Genomic DNA, 20,405 nt, shown 5'->3' with positions numbered 1-20,405 from the left:
TGACTGAAAATTAATTTGCTTTATGATGAATCACGAATCATGACTTGATCTATGATATTGAAATATTTTAATCATGATTCTTGGTTATATAATTACTTTGCCCTATTAAAAGGATTTGTTGAATGGATCATGTCCTTCTTGAACTTTCTTGATATCATGACAAGATTTTGTAATATGGCCTGTATAATAATTAAAAAATTTTGGCCATTGATTTCTCCCTTCTTTTCGACAAAAACAAAGGGGAGAAAGCTTTTGCTAGTTAGAACATGCAAAGAAAAGCAAGTGCAATCTTGCACATGAAGCAAGTGTTGAATTGCCATGATTGAACCTAAGAATCTTGCTATGCTTTTGTGCTTATATGTTGTGATGAAAATATAGCTTAATGTTATAAAAACGTGCATATATTTTAAAATAGCTAGAGCTACTTCTCCTTTTGTTGATGATAAAGGGGGAGAAATATATGAATTGATACTATAAGTCCCATATTTGAATTTTCATCATGTTAAGATATCAAGAACTTCATCGTAATTCTACTTGATGATATCTTGCCATGTGATGAAATGCACGATTTGTTGCTAAAATGATGCATGCAATACTTATGCTTTCTACGTAATGTATTGCATATGATATGAACCTTGATTAAAATTACCTTGATTTGAATTCAAGGTTTATCTCAATTATGGAATTTTGAAATAAAAATGATTACTCACCTTTGTCATGATTTAGAAATTGACAGAAAGGGTTTTCCCTTCTTTTTGACAATGACTAAGGAGGAGATAACTTGCATGCACAATTCAAGAAGAAAGCAAATTTTCACTTCTCAAAAGAGAAGAAATTGCTATCTTGAACATCTTAAGAAACAAAAAGAACAAAGGTGCTATCTTGCCTATCTCAAGAAGCAAAACATGCTAACTTGCGCATCTAGCAAAGTGGACAAAATTTTCATATTTCAAGAAGCAAGAGTTGCCTTCTTGAACATCTCTAATTTGCTAGCTTGCATGATGTAGAACTTGCTGTCTTGAACATCTCTAATTTTCATACCAAGTGCTATCTTGTATGCTATAAAACTTGCATATCTAAAACTTGATAGCTTGAATATTCTAAGTATGATTCAACACTTGCTATATTTTCTAGCAAAATTGCATGATGATAAAACTTGATATTATGTTTTTCATACAATGAGTTGAACCAATATCACAAACACTTGATTGTGATACTTCTCCTTTTTGTTGATGACAAAGGGGGAGAAGTATGTTGATGAAAGTATGTTGATGACATGACATGTGATATAAGTTTATGCATATGTTCATGTTGACGTGTTGCAAGTATTCATGATGAATATTGCAATGACTTGAATTCAGTTTGAATTCAAGGTTCTATCAATATGGCATATTGATAGGGGGAGTTTGTTTAAACTCCGGGAGTTAAGTTTAACTCCGTCATCAAGTAGTTGTCATCATCAAAAAGGGGGAGATTGTTGAATCTCGTATTTTGATGATGAAACTACTTGATATATGTTTATGATTTAATTTGCATTTTGAGTGACGCAGGATGCTTCGATCAGGATGAGACAATTAAAGCAGGAAAATCATGTTATGCCGAAGGAACATGTCAGAAGATTGGACGTCGGGCCGGTGGATCGGTCGACGTATCGACAGAAGGCTTCGGGCCGTGGAATCGGGCATCGGGCCAAGAAGAGCGGGTATTGTGCCAAGGATATCGGAGTTGCGGAGTCAACTGGCCGATTGGGCAATAGGCTGCAGAAGAGGACGATGCGCCGAAGAATCGGACGAAGCGTCGAGGGACTAATGACATGTCGGACAACTTGGTTAATTGCTTAGGATTAATTGTCTCGATCGAAGTTTTGTTTTTGTTGTGCAGGATTAACTATGATAACGATGAAGACATAAAGCGAAACAAAGTGTCGGAGTCAAGCGCGAAGGATTTGTTGCGAGTTCGAGAGTTCGACGGAAGTCCGAAGGTTCGTCGGGAATGCTACCGGAGCTCGCCGAGAAAGATCGGAGCTTGCCGAAGAAGCTCATTGGAACTCGCTAAGATCAAATCGTGAAGTCTAGGAGCTTGCCGGGAGTCTGCAGAATGGTTTCCGAGAGTTCATCGGAAGACCGTCGGAAGTTTGCCGGAAGCTCGCCAGAAGAAGTCTTGACTTGCGGACTTTATAATAGCTTAGAAAATGTCTTTAAATTCATAGTTAGCATATTAATTAGGGTTAGGATTAGGTGTTAATCCTATAACCCAAGTAGGGGCCAATTAGGCTCAAGTTCGGACTTGTTTGGGCCAAGTTTGGAGCAAAACCAAGTGAGCTGAAATAGTGAAAGAGGTGGCACCGCCAGGGTTGGAGGTGGCACCGCTCAGGAGAGGATCTCCCAGCGAAGCTGGGTGGTGCAACCGCCCCAGGCAAGAGGTGGCACCGCCTGGGCTCAGTCTCCGAGCGAGACTGGGCGGTGCAACCTCTCCTGACAGAGGTAGCACCGCTTGAGCTCGGTCTTCGAGCTCTGGCAGGAGAGGTGCAACCGCCTCAGTCAGGAGGTAGCACCGCCTGGGGCTCAGTCTCCGAGCCAGACTCAGGCGGTGCAACCGCCCCTGACAGAGAGGTGCAACCGCCTGGGCTCAGTCTCCGAGCTCTACCAGGCGGTGCAACCTCTCCAGTCAGGAGGTGCAACCGCCTGATCCCGGAATTCCGGGATTTGATCGTTTTGAGCTCCAAATTTGAATTGGGTTGGGGCTTATAAATACCCCACCCATTCAGCACAGAAAGAGCAATAGATCCACACCGAATTCCTGATCTTTTCTGTGATTCTAAGAGCTCAAATTTGTGTAAAGTCCAAAAGTTCTCCTCTTTCTATTCTTCAAGTCTTGAGTTGTAAAGAGAGGAGAGAAAGGATCTGTAAGGGTTGTCTCCTGAGCCTGTCAAAATGAGAGAAACTGTAAAAGGGCAGTTGGCCTTCGCCTATTGAAGGAAGGCCTCTAGTTGACGTCGGCAACCTCATCAGTGGAGGAAGCCAAAAGTGGATTAGGTCAAGGCTGACCGAACCACTCTAAATCTCTGGTTTGCGTTTATTTTGAGCACTTTATCATTACTGCAAACCTCCTACATAGCTACTGCCTTCTGCGCTTTTACGAACGATTCTCTAAGTTCAGATCTTTCCGAATCTGCATTAAGACGTAAATCGGTGTTTTTGTACGATCTTTACATTGCAGTTTACGTTAACGTATTGATTCCATTTATAACTGCAAACTGCTTTCTGCGCATTCATAAAACGCTTTTCAAAGTTCAGTATCTGCGTTTAGACGTAAAACTACGTTTAGACGCAAAACTGCGGTTAGACGTAAAACTGCGTTTAGACGCAAAACTGCGTTTAGACGTAAAACTGCGTTTAGACGTAAAACTGCTTTTAGACGTAAAACTGAGTTTAGACGTAAAACTGCGTTCAGACGCAAAACTGCGTTTAGACGTAAAACTGCGTTTAGACGTAAAACTACGTTTAGACGTAAAACTGAGTTTAGACGTAAACTGAACTTGGACGCAATCTGCGCTTAGTCGCAAACTGCGATTAAATACAAACTGTGAATCGGCTTTTGCATCATAATAGATTTTATCAAACGAACGCAGCTTTCGATTTTAAATTGCTGTAAGATTTCCGTTGCACTAATTCACCCCCCCCCCCCCCCCCCCTCTTAGTGCTCTCGATCCTAACACTTCATGGGCAGTCACATGCGACGCACATGACCGGTCCATGGGCTAGGGCTGGGCCAACTTTGTATGATGCATGCTCAGTTATGTATAATGCACATGACCAATAGATGGGCTGACCTAATCTAACCCAATATTATTATTGAATTTGAGTCCAAATATTGATTGAACTAAACTAGGCTTGATTAGTCTTAGATCAATTGGTGATTCCGAATTAATTGACTTATTCAAGTTAGTTTAACCTAAATTGAACCAATTCTAGTCCAAATTATACTAGTCTAGGGTAGTTCCAGACTAGTTAAATAAGGATTAGAGGTCGGTTCAGTTAGGTTCTAGTAAATTGAGTTCAATTGGATCGATTGAACTAGAGTTCAAGTCAATTAAGGGCTAATTTGTATTATTTGATATTGATGATGTTTGAAAAAAAAATATTTTAAATGTGTTATTTAATCCCAATATGTACATGACCAGTGTGAGATTATATTATTTCCCTGCCGAGAGTGGGTAAGGCGATTCCCTTCGGGGATTAGCGGGTCGTTAGACGTGGTGGCTGGATGGTTCCTCCATCCGATGTTGGGAGGAACGTGTCCCCACTTTAGTAGGTGTGGGACACCACTCCATCCGCTATTGGGAGTGTGATATGAGTTTGCCTCCATCCGCTGTTAGGAGAACACAAACTCATCCCGTAGGATAAAGCCTCTCCATCCGCTGTTAGGGGAGTGCTCCTTCGGGTATTTGATATACGCCAATGGAATGATTGATTGAATTTTTATCATATATACATTTTGAGTTGACTTTTGGGGTTCCTACTCAGCGTTGCTAAATTTTCTTTATTTTTGATATTTAGAGCAGCGTCCCTTTAGTACTAAATCGAATTCTAGTGGAGAGCGGACCTTCCTCTACCACTAGGTAGAGCCACTTTGATGATTCTTGAAGTTAACATCACTATGTTTATTTTTTTATTTATGATTCGATAAATAAATAAATTATAATAAATATTTATAAATGATGAATAAAGTGATGTTTATCTACTTGACCCGTGTGGAAAAAAAAAATCCAGGATATGACATTTTTTATGAAGGATCAAAATAAAGTTATTGACCAGTTGGCTCATCAGACTCGGGTGATGAGAATCAAGCTCCATCAATATTCTTAAATCCCAAATCCCTTCGACATGGTTGAAATTGTTATACTTTGAAATATAAAATGTTATATGAGTTATATACATATAGGAAATTCTCTTATTGTGTTTGATGATTAAAAAAAAAGTTTATTCATAGCCCTTTTTCACTACTGATAATTTTTATTATTTATAATTTTTAGAAAATAATAAAAATATTATTTTATTATTTATAATCCTAATATTATTAATTCTCTTATTATGCTCTTCGTCAATATCACTATCGATAGCCAACGATTATAATCATCCTCCCTATTGATTTTGATGTTCACTCTCTTTGGTTTTTGAGGAAAGAAAAAAAAAATAAGAAGAGAAAAAAAGATAAAAGATAAAAAAGAATATTTTCATATAATTTAGAAATATTAAAAGTTTTTAAAATAAGATCGTAAATAGTGAAAAGATGATAAATAAAAACATTGAGTGGTATTTTTGATATTATGAGTAAATCCGAGGGGTGACAATTAGGACACAATATCCCTTGCTCATTCCACACCAAACTGCTACTGCTCGCTTCCTGTCATCACGTGGTGGCGTAAAAGAACAGGCCAAAATAGCCATCATAACACCGCCCCGCTCCCTGCCCACCCACCATTTCCGTCTCTTCTTGTTGGTGGAGCTCAGCTGCGCGTTCCGTCCGGGTCCCCGCGGCGATGAGACTGATCCCGGCGGGCTAAAGTCGCGCTTCACGCTATGTCTACGTCTGGGAGTGGTCGGTGGAGGCGGAGGAGGAGAGCGTCGCTGTGGCTCGCGCTGCTGCTGGTGACGAGCTTCTGGCGGTGCTTCGAGGGCAGCGAAGCAGCAACCGCGACCCGGCTCTTCTCGTTGATCTCCGGAGGTCACAGTGGGGGTCACGCAACGGTCCTCGGGCGGAGACCGGTCCCTCTCGGTACCTCCACGGCGGCGGCAGGTGTGGAAGACAGCAAGCGACGGGTCCCGAGCTGCCCCGACCCTCTGCATAACAGGCGATGAAGACGAACCACGTTGCGCTTCCTCGTAACTATAAGTGAGTACAGGTTACGGTAGCTTCTTTCATTTTCTGGTTCTCTTGCTGGTGGTGTATAGGCGATGAAGAGAAGACCTGAAGGCTTTGTATCGGTAGAATCTCCTGATGCTTGTTGGTAGCGATTTGTTAGTGAGAGGAGATTCTTGGCATACAGAACCCCAAATGTGTTTTATGTTGAGTGAGAAACCATGAGAACTCCGACTTAGATCCTAAATTTGTTTGCACCCCTTTGTCTCATCTTTGTACCTCCCATGATCTTATAATAGAAGGTCTTTCCTGCTCTGGCTTCTTTCTCTCGTCTCTGTTCGGTTCTTATGTGTTCTCTAGCCAAGAATAATACTTGTCGTGCATGAAGACCTCCACCCGAGGACTTCAACCAAACAAGAAACCCTAAATCTAAAGATTGCGAGCAGTGCTACATAATTCGATTGCATGGTTGATCAAGATCAGGAAGGAAGCTGAACCCAGGCTTTGGAAACCTCAGCTTGAATCTTAAGTGGCTTAAATACATCTTTTCCCCTTTAATTGTCACCTATTAAAAGGCATCTTTTGTTGATTTGGCCACCCACACACCGGAGTAGGTGGAAATCGGTCAAAGAGTCAACGCAGTGGCCTGGGCGAGCGTACGGTATTTCCGTAAATGTATGTAGTTTGAAGGGTATTTTAGTCCTATGAGTGCATCGTTTTCCGGGGCTGGATATAGTAGGGGGAGGAGCACAGGTACGTGACGTCATGATTACACGTACACGTTCAATTCTGCGATACGTTTATGGGACCCTCTATCAGCATAAACTCTCCGATGCTATCACAAATTCATCCGTTGATGCATTGACAATCTCTAATCTAACGGTTAAGATTTTAGCCGCATGAGACTGTCGTCGTTAGAGGAGGGAGTTGGTTGGACAGCGAATCAACGTCTGGTTTGACCGGGGTTTAACTCAACTCCACCTCCTTCCCTAACTAAATCCACGTTTTGTGATTGTCAATTGTGATCCCTGGTTTGTTCTATTGGCATCTCCGTTGAGAAGAAGTTTTACGATGATTTTAAAATATTCTCAAATTATTTTACCGAAGAATTTGGTGGCACGTGCGAGCACGCGACTTCGTTCTCCGTATGAAGTAGAAAAAACAACAACGGTGTGAAGCACACGATTAAGTTGGGAAGCATCCAAGTGACTGATCTCAGCCGGGAACAAATAAAACCATATGCAACTGCGAGATGCAGCAGCCACATGCTTCAACTGAAGCTGAGAGCACGCATCAGCAGTTGCGAGTCTGCTTGCACTGATGAGGATATAAACAGGAATAACCTTTGTATATGAACAAATACTAGAAGACCAAAATACGCAGCGGAATAAAATGGAAACATAATCAAACAGAACACCAAGATATACGTGGAAAACCCCTTCAATGTGAAGGGTAAAAACCACGGGGCAAACTAGAGATAATCCACTATAAGAATAATGAATATACAAATCTCAATCTCTTGCCCAAACCCCTAGCAACAACCACAAGAGAATAACTGGGATACAATGATCACGTCATTGCCCACAATATCTAAAACCTCCCCAAGTAATCACAGCAAGAGTCTACTGTAGATTTGATTTAACCTGAGATGAGAACACTGCTAGATGATTGTGAACAGTCTCTCTACGGTCCTTGTCTTCTTCCCTTTCTTTCTCTTCCTTTTCTGCATTGTTCTCCTTCTCTTTGGAATCTCATAGCTACAAAGATCTGCCTCGTTGCTGCCTTTTTATAGCTTTAATCTGCCTCTAAAACGCAGCCACCACACCCCCCTAATCTTAATTAGGGTTAGGTTAAGAGGGGGTGTGGGCTGATAAAGCCCACATGGGCTGAATATGGGCCATCAGCCCAACAACCTCCCCTTCAGCCCATAAGGGAGGCTGTCCCATGACTCCTCAATGTGAAGCCATACCGACCAACTGTCGGCATATCTCCTGTCTTTCTTTTGGTAAGGTCTTCGTCAACATGTCTGCTCCGTTGTCATCTGTATGAATTTTCTGAAGCTGCAACTGCTTCTCTTCAAATACATTTCGAATCTAGTGGTATCTGACATCTATATGCTTTGACTTGGAATGAAACATTGGGTTCTTACACAAATGGATGGCACTATAGCTATCACAATGCACCACATAATTTTCTTGTTTCAAGCCCCAATTCTTGTAAGAATTCTTTCATCCATAACATTTCTTTGCATACCTCTGTAGCAGCAATATATTCTGCTTCTGTGGTGGAGAGAGCAATACACCTTTGTAACCTAGATTGCCATGACACAGCTCCCCCTACAAAAGTAAGTACATAACCTGAAGTAGACTTCCTTGTATCTATATCTCTTGCCATATCTGCATCTGTGTAACATGTTAACACAGGTGGTCCACCTCCAAAGCTTAAACAAACCTTAGAGCTCCCTTTGAGATATCTAAAAATCCACTTCACTGCTGCCCAGTGCTCTTTGCCTGGATTTGCAAGAAATCTGCTAGTAACACCCACTGCATATGCGATGTTTGGCCTCGTACATACCATTGCATACATTAAACTTCCAACTGCTGAAGCATAAGGAACCTTTTGCATTTTCTCCTTCTCCTCATCACTTGACGGACTCTGTTCTGAGCGCAACTTAAAGTGACCTGCAAGAGGAGAACCAACTGGCTTAGCATTGCTCATACTAAATCTTTCTAATACCTTCTCGATGTATTTCTCCTGTGATAACCAAATCTTCTTGTTTTTCCTGTGACGAAAAATCTACATGCATAGTATTTGCTTTGCTGGCCCCATGTCCTTCATTGCAAAAGACTCACTCAGTTCCTTCTTCAACCTGTCAATTTTAGACATATCTTTCCCAAGAATAAGCATGTCATCAACATAAAGTAAGAGAATAATAAAATCCTCACCAAACCATTTGATGTACACACAATGATCTGAAGCCGTTCTTTTGTATCCATTTTCTGTCATAAATGAATCAAACTTTCTGTATCACTGTCTTAGAGCTTGCTTTAGCCCATACAAGCTCTTCTTCAACTTGCAGACAAAATTATCTTTACCTTTGACTTTGAAGCCTTCTGGTTGCTCCATATAAATTTCCTCCTCCAAATCACCATGAAGGAAAGCTGTCTTCACATCTAACTACTCAACCTCCAAGTCCTGGCTAGCAGCAATACCAAGAGCAACACGAATAGAAGACATTTTAACTACAGGAGAAAATATCTCTTCAAAGTCAATATTTTTCTTTTGACCAAAGCCTTTCACAACCAATCTAGCTTTGTACTTTGGTTGAGAACAATATTCTTGAGTCTTCAACCTAAAAACCCACTTGTTCTTCAAGGCCTTCATTCCATTTGGTAGCAGCACCAAATCATAAGTGTGGTTCTTCTGAAGAGCATCCATCTCTTCCTGCATAGCAACTAACCACTTCTCTTTCTGCTCACTCTCAACTGCTTCCTGGTAACTCTCTGGTTCACCTGCATCAGTAAGCATCACATACTCATCTGTAGAGTATCTTCTAGAAGGTTGACATTGTCTAGAAGATCTTCTCAATTGAGGTTCTGCGGGAACTTGCTCTCCTACTTCTTCTTGCTCAACATGTCCTGCAGGTAAATCAACATCAGGCTCTACACTATTTTCCTGCACATCTCCCCCATCACCCTGATATACTGGAGGAATAATTGGGTCACAATCTGCTAATCCTTCTGTAGAAGTCTTGGCTGGTGCCTTCTTCTTCAAATCCTCAAAGGTTTGATCCTCAAAGAAGACCACATCTCTGCTCCTGAACACCTTCTGCTTTTCTGGATCCCAAAGCCTATAACCAAACTGATCATGTGAGTAACCAAGAAAAATATATTCTTTAGACTTATCATCCAGCTTGGACCTCTCATTATCTGGAACATGTGCAAATGCACGACAACCAAATACTCTCAAATGCCTGTAGGAAACATCTTTCTCTGACCATACATGCTCTGCAACATCACCATCTAGGGCTGTACATGGTGATAAGTTGATCACATCAACTGCAGTCCTCAAAGCCTCATCCCAAAACCTTTTGGGTAGCTTGGCCTGTGAAAGCATACATCTGATCTTTTCCATGATGGTGAGGTTCATCCTCTCTGCAATTGCATTATGCTGAGGTGTACCAGGAACTATCATCTCATGTTGGATCCCATGTGACCTGCAATAGTTATTAAACAATCTCGTATACTCACCACCATTATCTGATCTTATGCATTTCAATTTCCTTTCTGTCTCCCTTTCAACCCTAGCATGAAACTCTTTGAAGACATTAATAACCTGATCTTTGGTCTTCAAAGCATAAGCCCAAACTTTCCTGGAAAAATCATCTATAAAAGTGACAAAATAAAGTGCACCACTTATACCAAGAACATCAACAGATCCACCAGGAGTTTTTGTCCTCAAAGGACCACATACATCTGTATAAACACGGTCTAAGACATGCATTTTTCTAGATAAAGCAGCACTAGCAAATGAAACTCTATGTTGTTTACCAGCCAAACAATCAATACAAGGGTTCAGATGTATACCTCTGAGATCTGGTAATACCTCTCTCTTGGAAAGAGCTTGTAGCCCCTTCTCGCTCATGTGTCCCAATCGCAATCGCCTATGCCACAACTCCATACTGAAGTCTTTCTCTGTAGCATTTAACTGTTCACCATAAGCTTTAGCCTACAACCTGTACAAAGTATGACATTTCTTTCCACTAGCTATAACAAGAGAACCCTTACTGAGCTTCCATTGCCCTCTGTGAAATCTGCTTTCATACTCTTCATCATCTAGTCTTCCAACTGAAATTAAATTCAGCCTCAAGTCAACCACATGCCTCACATCCTTAAGTACCAACTTGCAGCCAAGGTTGGTCTTTAAATGGATATCACTCATGCCAATAATGTCTGCTGTACCATAGTTGTCCATCTTGACAACACCAAAGTTTCCAGACCTATATGTAGCAAAAAACTCTCTCCGAAGTGTAGCATGATAAGAAGCACCTGTGTCAATCAACCACTCAAGATCCTGACACACACAAGAAAAAATATCATCAGATGGAGACAAAATCAAATAATCACCACTCTGCACTGTAGTTGTAGTATTATCCTTTGACTCTGTAGACTCCACTTATTTTCCCTTTTTCTTATTTTTCTTAGGTTGCTTACATTGGTTCTTGTAATGTCCTTTCTCACCACAGTTATAGCAAACAATATCTTTTCTTGATCTTGACTTGCTCCTACCCATACGTGAACTACTTCTAGACTTTGACCTTCCTCTATTCTCTGAGATAAGTGCTTGTGAATCATTCTGAGATGTTGCCGAACTCTTTCTTCTTTCTTCTCAACTCCTCATTCAACAAACTGCTTGTTACTTGACTCACAGTGACAATACCATCTGGTGCAGAATTACTAAGGGAAACCACCAGTGTCTCCCAACTTTCTGGTAATGAACTGAGAAGTAACAATGCCTACAACTCATCATCAAGAGACATTTTCATAGAGGATAACTAGTTAGTAATACTCTGCATTTCATTCAAATGCTCAGCAATAGAAGCACCCTCTCTATATTTTAGGTTCACAAGTTTTCTGATTAAAAAAGCTTTGTTGCCAGCTGTTTTTCTTTCATAGAGACTTTCCAATTTTTTTCAAAGAGAATATACAGAAATTTTAGTAGAAACATGGTGAAAGACACTATCATCAAGCCACCGTCTAATAAACCCAATTGTTTTTCGATCTAACCTCTTCCACTCATCATCAGTCATAGTTGTAGGTTTTGCACTATCCCCCTGCAAAGGTCCATACAAATCTTTGCAATACAAGAGATCTTCCATTCTTGGTTTCCATATCATCCAATTATTTCCATTCAAACTAATCATACGAGAAATATTACTGACCTCCATGTTCAAATACAAAAAATTAAATCACCAAAACCCCGCTCTGATACCAGTTGATGGGGATATAAACAGGAATAACCTTTGTATATGAACAAATACTAGAAGACCAAAATACGCAGCAGAATAAAATAGAAACACAATCAAATAGAACACCAAGATATACGTGGAAAACCCCTTCAATGTGAAGGGTAAAAACCACGGGGCAAACTAGAGATAATCCACTATGAGAATAATGAATATACAAATCTCAATCTCTTGCTCAAAACCCTAGCAACAACCACAAGAGAATAACTAGGATACAAGGATCACATCACTGCCCACAATATCTAAAACCTCCCCAAGTAATCACAGCAAGATTCTACTGTAGATTTGATCTAACCTGAGATGAGAATACTGCTAGATGATTGTGAACAGTCTCTCTGCGTTGTCCTTGTCTTCTTCCCTTTCTTTCTCTTCCTTTTCTGCCTTGTTCTCCTTTTTCTCTTTGGAATCTCGTAGCTACAAAGATCTGCCTCGTTGCTACCTTTTTATAGCTTTAATCTGCCTCTAAAACAGAGCCACCACACCCCCTAATCTTAATTAGGGTTAGATTAAGAGGGGGTGTGGGCTGTGGGCTGAATATGGGCCATCAGCCCAACATGCACTTCTTAATCAGCATCTTCTTCTTCTTCTTCTTCCCGTTGCTCTCGGAAATTACATTTCAACTGGCTGTATCTGAAATCAGCTGGTCAGACTCCGCCCTCATCACACCTCCTTATGAAAACACCGCACTCTCATCTCATGTATGATACTATTTTCAATCATCTTTTTAATTTAAGATATTATATATTTTAAATCTTAATCTAATGATGATGATCTATACTAATTTATAAATATTAAAAGGTTCAAAATCTCATCGATTACCAAAAGATTGAGGGATCAAAACTTTATCCGATACATTTTTTTATTATGTATCATTTTTTATATTTTTAAAAATATCAATTAACTTCGCTGGTAAAAGATTAAGGGTTTATAATCTTATTTGACATATTTTCCACATGTGTATTATTTTTTATATTTTTTAAAAATATCATTTAATCTAGATAAAAATTTTGAAAGTTTATTATAAGATCTTGGGTATGAATTCCACCTCTATTATTTATCTTTCTTAAAAAAAAATTATACAATAAAAAGCTAAGTAAAGATTTTGAATTAAAAGAATCATGTTGAGAAACTAGCGACAGGAGGATTGCATCCAATAAAAATGGAGAGATAAATTGTAGAGAAGATAGAGGCCAGCTAAACGTTCTATTTAAGTCTTAGTAAGTCTTATTGAACTGAGCATCCTACTTCCGCTAAAACTTATCAACTCTCGATTCAACTATGGACTACGACAAAACCTTATTTAGCTCGAGTTGACGCGGATCAAGATCAACGAGCTAAAAGTTGAGATCGAGTTATTAGATTATATAATTCTATTTAATTAGATAAAATATATTATAAATTTATTTAGATTATTATTATAATTATTAATTAATAAAAAAATCTAATTATAATATAATTTCTTAGGAGATTATTTTGATCAGAGAAATTCTTTTAATTATCATCCTAGACACTTTTACTCTTGTCTATAAAACATATAAGACCTTCAGGAGATGAAACATATAAGACCTTCTCAATCTAATCCTAGATTTTGATGATAAAACTAATTGATGAATTTATTAGATTAAATATATTTTTAAAATAAATGATATAGGAAATACTTCAATCATGGACTTGGATCACTGAAGGGCTAACTATTGAGCAAGAGATTCGAACGTTGTACTGAAAAATTATCGTTCCAAAAATTAGATGTTAAGTTGAAGGATTGGTCGACGTACCAGAGATTAGACTTCTAGTTATAGGTTCAGATATAATGTCGGAAGGATTGAATATTGTATTAGAAGATTGAATGTCATAGGAAAGTCGACATGTTGGTTGAATGGATGATATGGCAAAGGAAATGACGATGTATCGAAGGTTCGGACAAAATGTCGAAAGATCGGATGATATATTGGAAGATCGTACAACATGCTAAAAGCTTCATAAATATACCAGATATGTAATTGATTTGTTAAAGTCTCGATCGAGATTATTTTGGGCCAATTTAAGTTGGTATTGGGCTAAAACTATGCCAATTTGTGAAGGAACCCATTGGAATTGAACTAGGTCTAAATTAGGCCCATTATAAAGCCAAATTAGTGGCCTAAACTAAGCATCTAAACCAAGCCTAGGCGATGATACCACCAGGCCCAAGCAGTAGTACCGCTTGAGTTAGCTGAAATGCATTATTTGTGATTTTTTTGGTATTTTCGGTGGTAGTACAACTCAAGCCGATGATAGTACTACTAGAGTCATGATTCGTGGCCCTATTACAATGGTAGTAATGTCTAATGTTAGCGGTAGTACCGCTAGTACCCCAAAATTTTAGAGATTTAAAATTTTGGTTCCATTCTTGAAGCCTTATAGGGTCTATAAATACTCCATTCAGGCTTGGTTGATGGAACACCTATTAATGAATATAAAAGTATTGTAAAATCTCTCTTTGAGTATTGTTTGAATCTCTTTCCCCTTCTTGAATTTAAATATGATTTTCATTTGTAGGAGGTGAGAGATCTTATAAAAGAGTGAGTGTGGTGATTCTAATGAACTATTGAAAGATAAATTTGCATCTAATGAACTATTTACCTCATCTCTGATAGCCATTAGTGCGTAGTTAGCGATTTCCTTATTTCTTTGTTCTTCGTCTTCGGAATTGCTCGAATCATCCCATGTTGCTTTGAGCGCATTTTTCTTCTTTGGTTGTTTCTTCTTCACTTAGGGATATTCGCTTTTGAAATGTCCCGGCTTCTTGCATTCGTAGCATATTACTTATTCTTTCTTGGATTCAATTTTATTTTTAGTGTTATTTTTAGATTTATTTTTTATAAATTTTTTGAACTTTCTTGTCAAAAATACCAAGTCATCATCATAGTCCTCATCACTTGAACTTCCTTTCAAGTGGTCTTCATGAGTTTTTAGTATCATATCATTTCTGTTATTTGGAAGGTTATTCTCAAGCTCTTCATGAGTATTACACGTCATCTCATAGGTTATTAACGATCCGATAAGTTCTTCGAGAGGAAAATTATTCAAATTCTTGGCCTCTTGAATGACTGTTACTTTAGGGTCTCAACTCTTTAAAAGGGATCTCAATATTTTATTAATGAGTTCAAAATTAGAAAAATTTGTACCAAGCGTTTTTAGACCATTGGCGACATCCATAAATCGGGTGTACATATATCTAATGGTCTCACTTGGTTTCATCTGAAACAATTCATAAGTATAAACTAAAAATTTATTTTGAACTCCTTTACTCTACTAGTGCCTTCGTGAGTGATTTCGAGTGTGTACCAAATATCAAAAATCATTTCACAAATAGACGCTCAATTGAACTCATTTTTACTTAAAGTGCAAAATAAGGTATTCATAGCCTTGGTATTTAAAGAGAAAGTATTCTTCTCCAACTCATTCTAATCGTTCATTCGAATAAAAGAATTTTGAAAGTCATTTTTCACAATGTTTCATAACTTAAAATCCATAGAAATTAGAAAAATCCTCATTCTAGTTTTCTAATACGTGTAATCTATCCCATTGAACATGAGTGGACGTGTGATTGAGTGACCCTCTTGGTTACCGGTAAACGCCATCTCTCTTGGGTTTCAAACTAAAATGAGAGTGACCTAGCTCTGATACCAATTGTTAGGATCAAGAACAATACTAAGAGGGGGGGTGAATTAGTCTAGTGGATAAAAACGATAAATTTAATCAATTTCGATAAACTTCGTATAATGAAACTCTTAGTTCAACGAAAACCATTTTGAAAAGATGTTTGACTCGAATAAGTTTATGAGTAGAGAGGAGGAGATTGGATAATTTACAATGAAGTAAAGTAAAATACATCAAAACTAAAGTACGTACCAAGAAGAGAACATGCCAATTTTATAGTGGTTTGGTTGTCCGACCTGCATCCACTCTCGATACCTCCTCCAATGAGGTCATCGGTTTCCACTATTGATCTTTCTTGAAAGGCAAAGATCAATCACCCTTTTACAAAACTTTCACAATGTGGCATACTCTCCTTTTATAAACTTTCACACTTAGAAACGATAGAGGTGAACTCTCAACTTTTGCAAGCTATTTCACTATATTTTGGGTTCAATTCTTATAACTTCTCTATGTTTTACTAGTTAAGAAGTAAGGGATATTTATAGCCCTCAATTGGCTTTGGAATTGGAGTAAAAAAATATCACATCCCCGATTTTTGGGGTATTAACGGTACCACCGCCTAGTTTGGCGGTACTACCGCCTAACAAAGTCTCGAGCTCTGGCGATACCACCGCCTGATAGTATAAACTATCGATGATACCACCGCCCAGTCTGGGTGGTACCACCGCCCAGGCTTCTCGGAGACTAAGCCCTAGGCGGTTGCACCGCCCCAATCTAGCGATGCCACTGCCAGACAGGGTTTAGCAACCTATTTGAGCCTTGAATTCGGCCCAAACCAGTCCAATTATGGGCCTAGTTGGCCCTTAATAGGTTTAATGGGATTACCTCCCAAACCTAACCCTAATTATGTGCTAGCTTCAATTTTTAAGGTATATACTAAATAAAACAAGTTTGGTAAGTCTAGGTTTCTTTCAGTGAGCTTCCGGTGGACTTCCGACGATCTCTCGGTAATCTTCCAATGGACTCTCGGCAAGGTCCTGGACTTCACGATGATCTTCTTGGTGAGTTCCGATGAGCTTCTTTAACAAGCTCCTAGACTTCTCGGCCAATTCCGATGGCACTTCCGATGAGCCTCCGGATTCCCGACGAACTCTTGAACTCCCAACGAATTCTCGATCTTGACTCCGGCATTTCATTTTGCTTTATGCCTTGATCACTATCATAGTTAAGTCTGCACACTTTTCTTAAATATATAGATCGGATCAAATAATTTACCAATTGATTTCATCATCAAAATCCGAGATTCAACATGGGTGACCCTCCTATATGAGTACTCCCCCGATAGCGAAGCCTGAAACATCTGCATGGACTTTGAAGGGCTCCCCATAGTCCGATAATTTGAGCATCGGTTCTTCCAACACAATAGCCTTCAGATCTTGGAATGCAACTTTATATTTGTTAGGCTATCTTCAAGGTTGCTCCTTCTTCAGCAACTCCATCAGTGGAATAGCATGCTTCAAATACCCAACTATGAAGTTTCGATAGTAGTTGATGAAATCAAGAAAGGATCTTAACTCCAGCACCTTCTTTGGAGTTCACCATTCCACAATAACTTGCACATTTGATTTGTCCATTTGAATAGAACCATCACCGATTCGATACCTCAAGAATAAGATATATGTTTGAGCAAAGTAGCACTTCTCCCTTTTCATGAACAAAGTGTCCCTAAGAATCTTGAAAATTATCCGAAGGTGTTCGACATGCTCCTTGAGCATTTGGTTATAGACAATGATATCATCCAAGTAGATGACTACAAACTTATCCAAATACTCTTTGAATAGTTAGTTTATATAAGTGTAGAATGTAGTTGGAGTGTTGGCTAAGCCGAAAGGCATCACCAAGAACTCAAACGCTCCATACCTGGTCACGCAAGTAGTGTTTGCTTTATTACCTTCAACAATGCACACTTGCCAATACCCCGACTGAAGGTCGAGTTTGGAGAAGTATTTTGCTTTGCCTAATTAGTCGAATAAGTCTGCAATGAGAGCTTGATAATCAATGCATAATCGGAGACTCCCATCTTGTTTCTTTTAGAAGAGAATTGGAGCTCTGAATGGTGCTTTAGAATTACGGATGAGACCACCGCTTAACAGTTCATCTAATTGCTTTCTAAGTTCTGCCAATTCTGGAGGGGGCATGTGGTATGGTGGTCTCGTTGGAAGCTTCACTTCTGGCTTTAGCTCGATATGATGATCCACGCCTCTACATGGCAATAGAGTCTTCAGCAACTCATGTGACATAATATTTATGAACTCTTTCAGAATGTTTGCCACCACAGTAGGTTCATGAATTGCCTTCTCATAGAGTGGCTCTAGCTTCATAACAACCATGAATGTTAATTCACCTTTTTGTATCCCTTTCTTCAATTGTAATGCTAATATATGTTGGGGGTCGCTAGTTTCTCTCCGAGAGACGGGAACCACATAGGGGTTGTCACCTCTCATCATACATAAGGAGTTTTGGAATGACATTAACACCAACTTCACCACGAGCATGAACTCCATTCCGAGAATTACTTGGAAGTCGTCTAGTGGCATCGCCATCATGTTAATGCTCCCACTCCATGTTTCGATCTTAATGGGAACTTATTTTGCCAACCCAGAGATCCACTTGGCCTTCAATTCACCACCTTCATTCCGTTAGGATCGGAGTGGCACTAAGAGCGGGGGGGGGGGGGGGGGGGTGAATTAGTGCAGCGGCTTAAAACGTTGGTTTCGACAAATCTTTCGTACGATAAAAATCGGAATCGGAAGTGCTTAACTTGAAAGCGTATTCGCAAAGTTGTGCAGTAAATGTAATGAGGAAATAAAGCAAGTAAGAGGGTTTGCAGTAATGTAAATAGCAGTAATGAAATGCAAACCAGAGATTACGCTGTTTTTAAAGTGGTTCGGTCAAGTGACCTACATCCACTTGCGAGGCCCCTCTTCGATGAGGCTCCCACCTTCCACTAGCAAATCTCTTGAAAGAGAAGGGTAAATACCCCTCTTACAACTTTTACAAACGGTTCACTCTCTTACAAATTTTCAGCAAGAAAGAAGGAGGTGAACACTAGCAAATTAAAAACAAGAAAGACAAAGACTCTTCTAAGACTTTTCTCTCAATCACTTGCTGCTCATAGAGTTGTATTCTCAGCTGAGACTTGAGGGGTATTTATAGGCCTCAAGAGGATTCAAATTTGGGCTCCAAAAATTTGAATTCTCTTATGTTCCCGATGCTGGCGGTGCCACCGCCCAGCCAAGCGGTGCCACCGCCCAGCGCTCGGGTGCTGGACGGTGCAACCGCCCAGCCCAGGAGGTGTCACTGCCCAGCTCTCGGGTGCCAAATCAGCTCACTGGTTGGGCTCCAAACTTGGCCCAAACCAGTCCGAACTCGGGCCCAATTGGCCCCTACTTGTGTTATAGGATTAACACATAATCCTAACCCTAATTAACATGCTAACTACGAATTTAAAGACATTTTCTAAGCTATTACAAAGTCCGTAAGTCAAGACTTCTTCCGGCGAGCTTCCGACGAACTTTCGACGGTCTTCCGATAAACTCTCGGAAACTATTCTGCGGACTCCCGGCAAGCTCCTAGACTTCACGATTTGATCTTGGCGAGTTCCAACGAGCTTCTTCGGCAAGCTCCGATCTTTCTCGGTGAGCTCCGCGAACTTCCAACGAACCTTTCGGCGAGCTTCCGAAAAACCCTTCGGCAAACTCCCTACTCATTCTCGGCTAGTTCCGGCAATATTCCCGACGAACCTTCGGACTTCCGTCGAACTCTTGAACTCCCAACGAATCCTTCGCGCTTGACTTCGACACTTTGTTTTGCTTTATGTCTTCGTCGTTATCGTAGTTAATCCTGCACACACAAGCAAAAACTCTACTCCGATCTAGACAATTATTATAAAGTAAATTGACATTCTGTTGCTCGGCACGTCATTGGTTGGCGCTTCGTCCGATTCTTCGGCGCATCGTCCTCTCTTGCGGCTTGTTGCCCAATCGGCGGTTGACCTCCGCAACGCCGATATCCTTGGCGCAATTCCGCTCTTGGCCCGATGCCCAACGTCCGAAGCCTTCTGTCATCCAATATCCTAACGTGATATCCTCCGGCACAACGTCAATTCCTCCTACCTTAATTGTCTAATCCTGATCGAGTAGACCTACATTACTCAAAATGCAGTTAAACATCTAAACACAATCAATTAGTTTCATCATCAAAATCTGAGATTCAACAATCTCCCCCTTTTTGATGATGACAACTAATTGATGACTAACGGAGTTAACCTTAACTCCCCGGAGTTTAACTAAACTCCCCCTATCAATATGCCATTGATAGAACACTTGGATTATCCCAAATCCAAGTAACATTCATCACATGTTATGAAAAATATTTAAACCATCATGCAAATATATATAAAATATTCAATTCAATGCATGAAGTCATCAATATACTTCTCCCCCTATGTCATCAACAAAAAGGAGAAGTAGCTCTAGCTATTTTAAAATATATGCAAGTTTTTGCAACATAAAGCTAGATTTTCATCACAACATATAAGCACAAAAGCATAGCAAGATTCTTAAGTTCAATCATGGCAATTCAACACTTGCTTCTTGTGCAAGATTGCACTTTGCTTTTCTTTACATGTTCTCACTAGCAAAAGCTTTCTCCCCTTTGTTTTTTGTCGAAAAGAAGGGAAGAGTACAAGCTAGCCAACATTTGCCTTGAGCTAGCAATCTTTCTCCCCCTATGTCATTGCCGAAAGAAGGAGAGGAACTAATGATTTAGACTTTTACATAAATTATGAATTTGCATCAATCAATATTTCAATCAT

Source organism: Musa acuminata, chromosome BXJ2-9 (genome assembly GCF_036884655.1).
Source record: "Musa acuminata AAA Group cultivar baxijiao chromosome BXJ2-9, Cavendish_Baxijiao_AAA, whole genome shotgun sequence".
Classification (NCBI taxonomy): Eukaryota; Viridiplantae; Streptophyta; class Magnoliopsida; order Zingiberales; family Musaceae; genus Musa; species Musa acuminata.
This window is presented reverse-complemented; position numbering follows the sequence as displayed.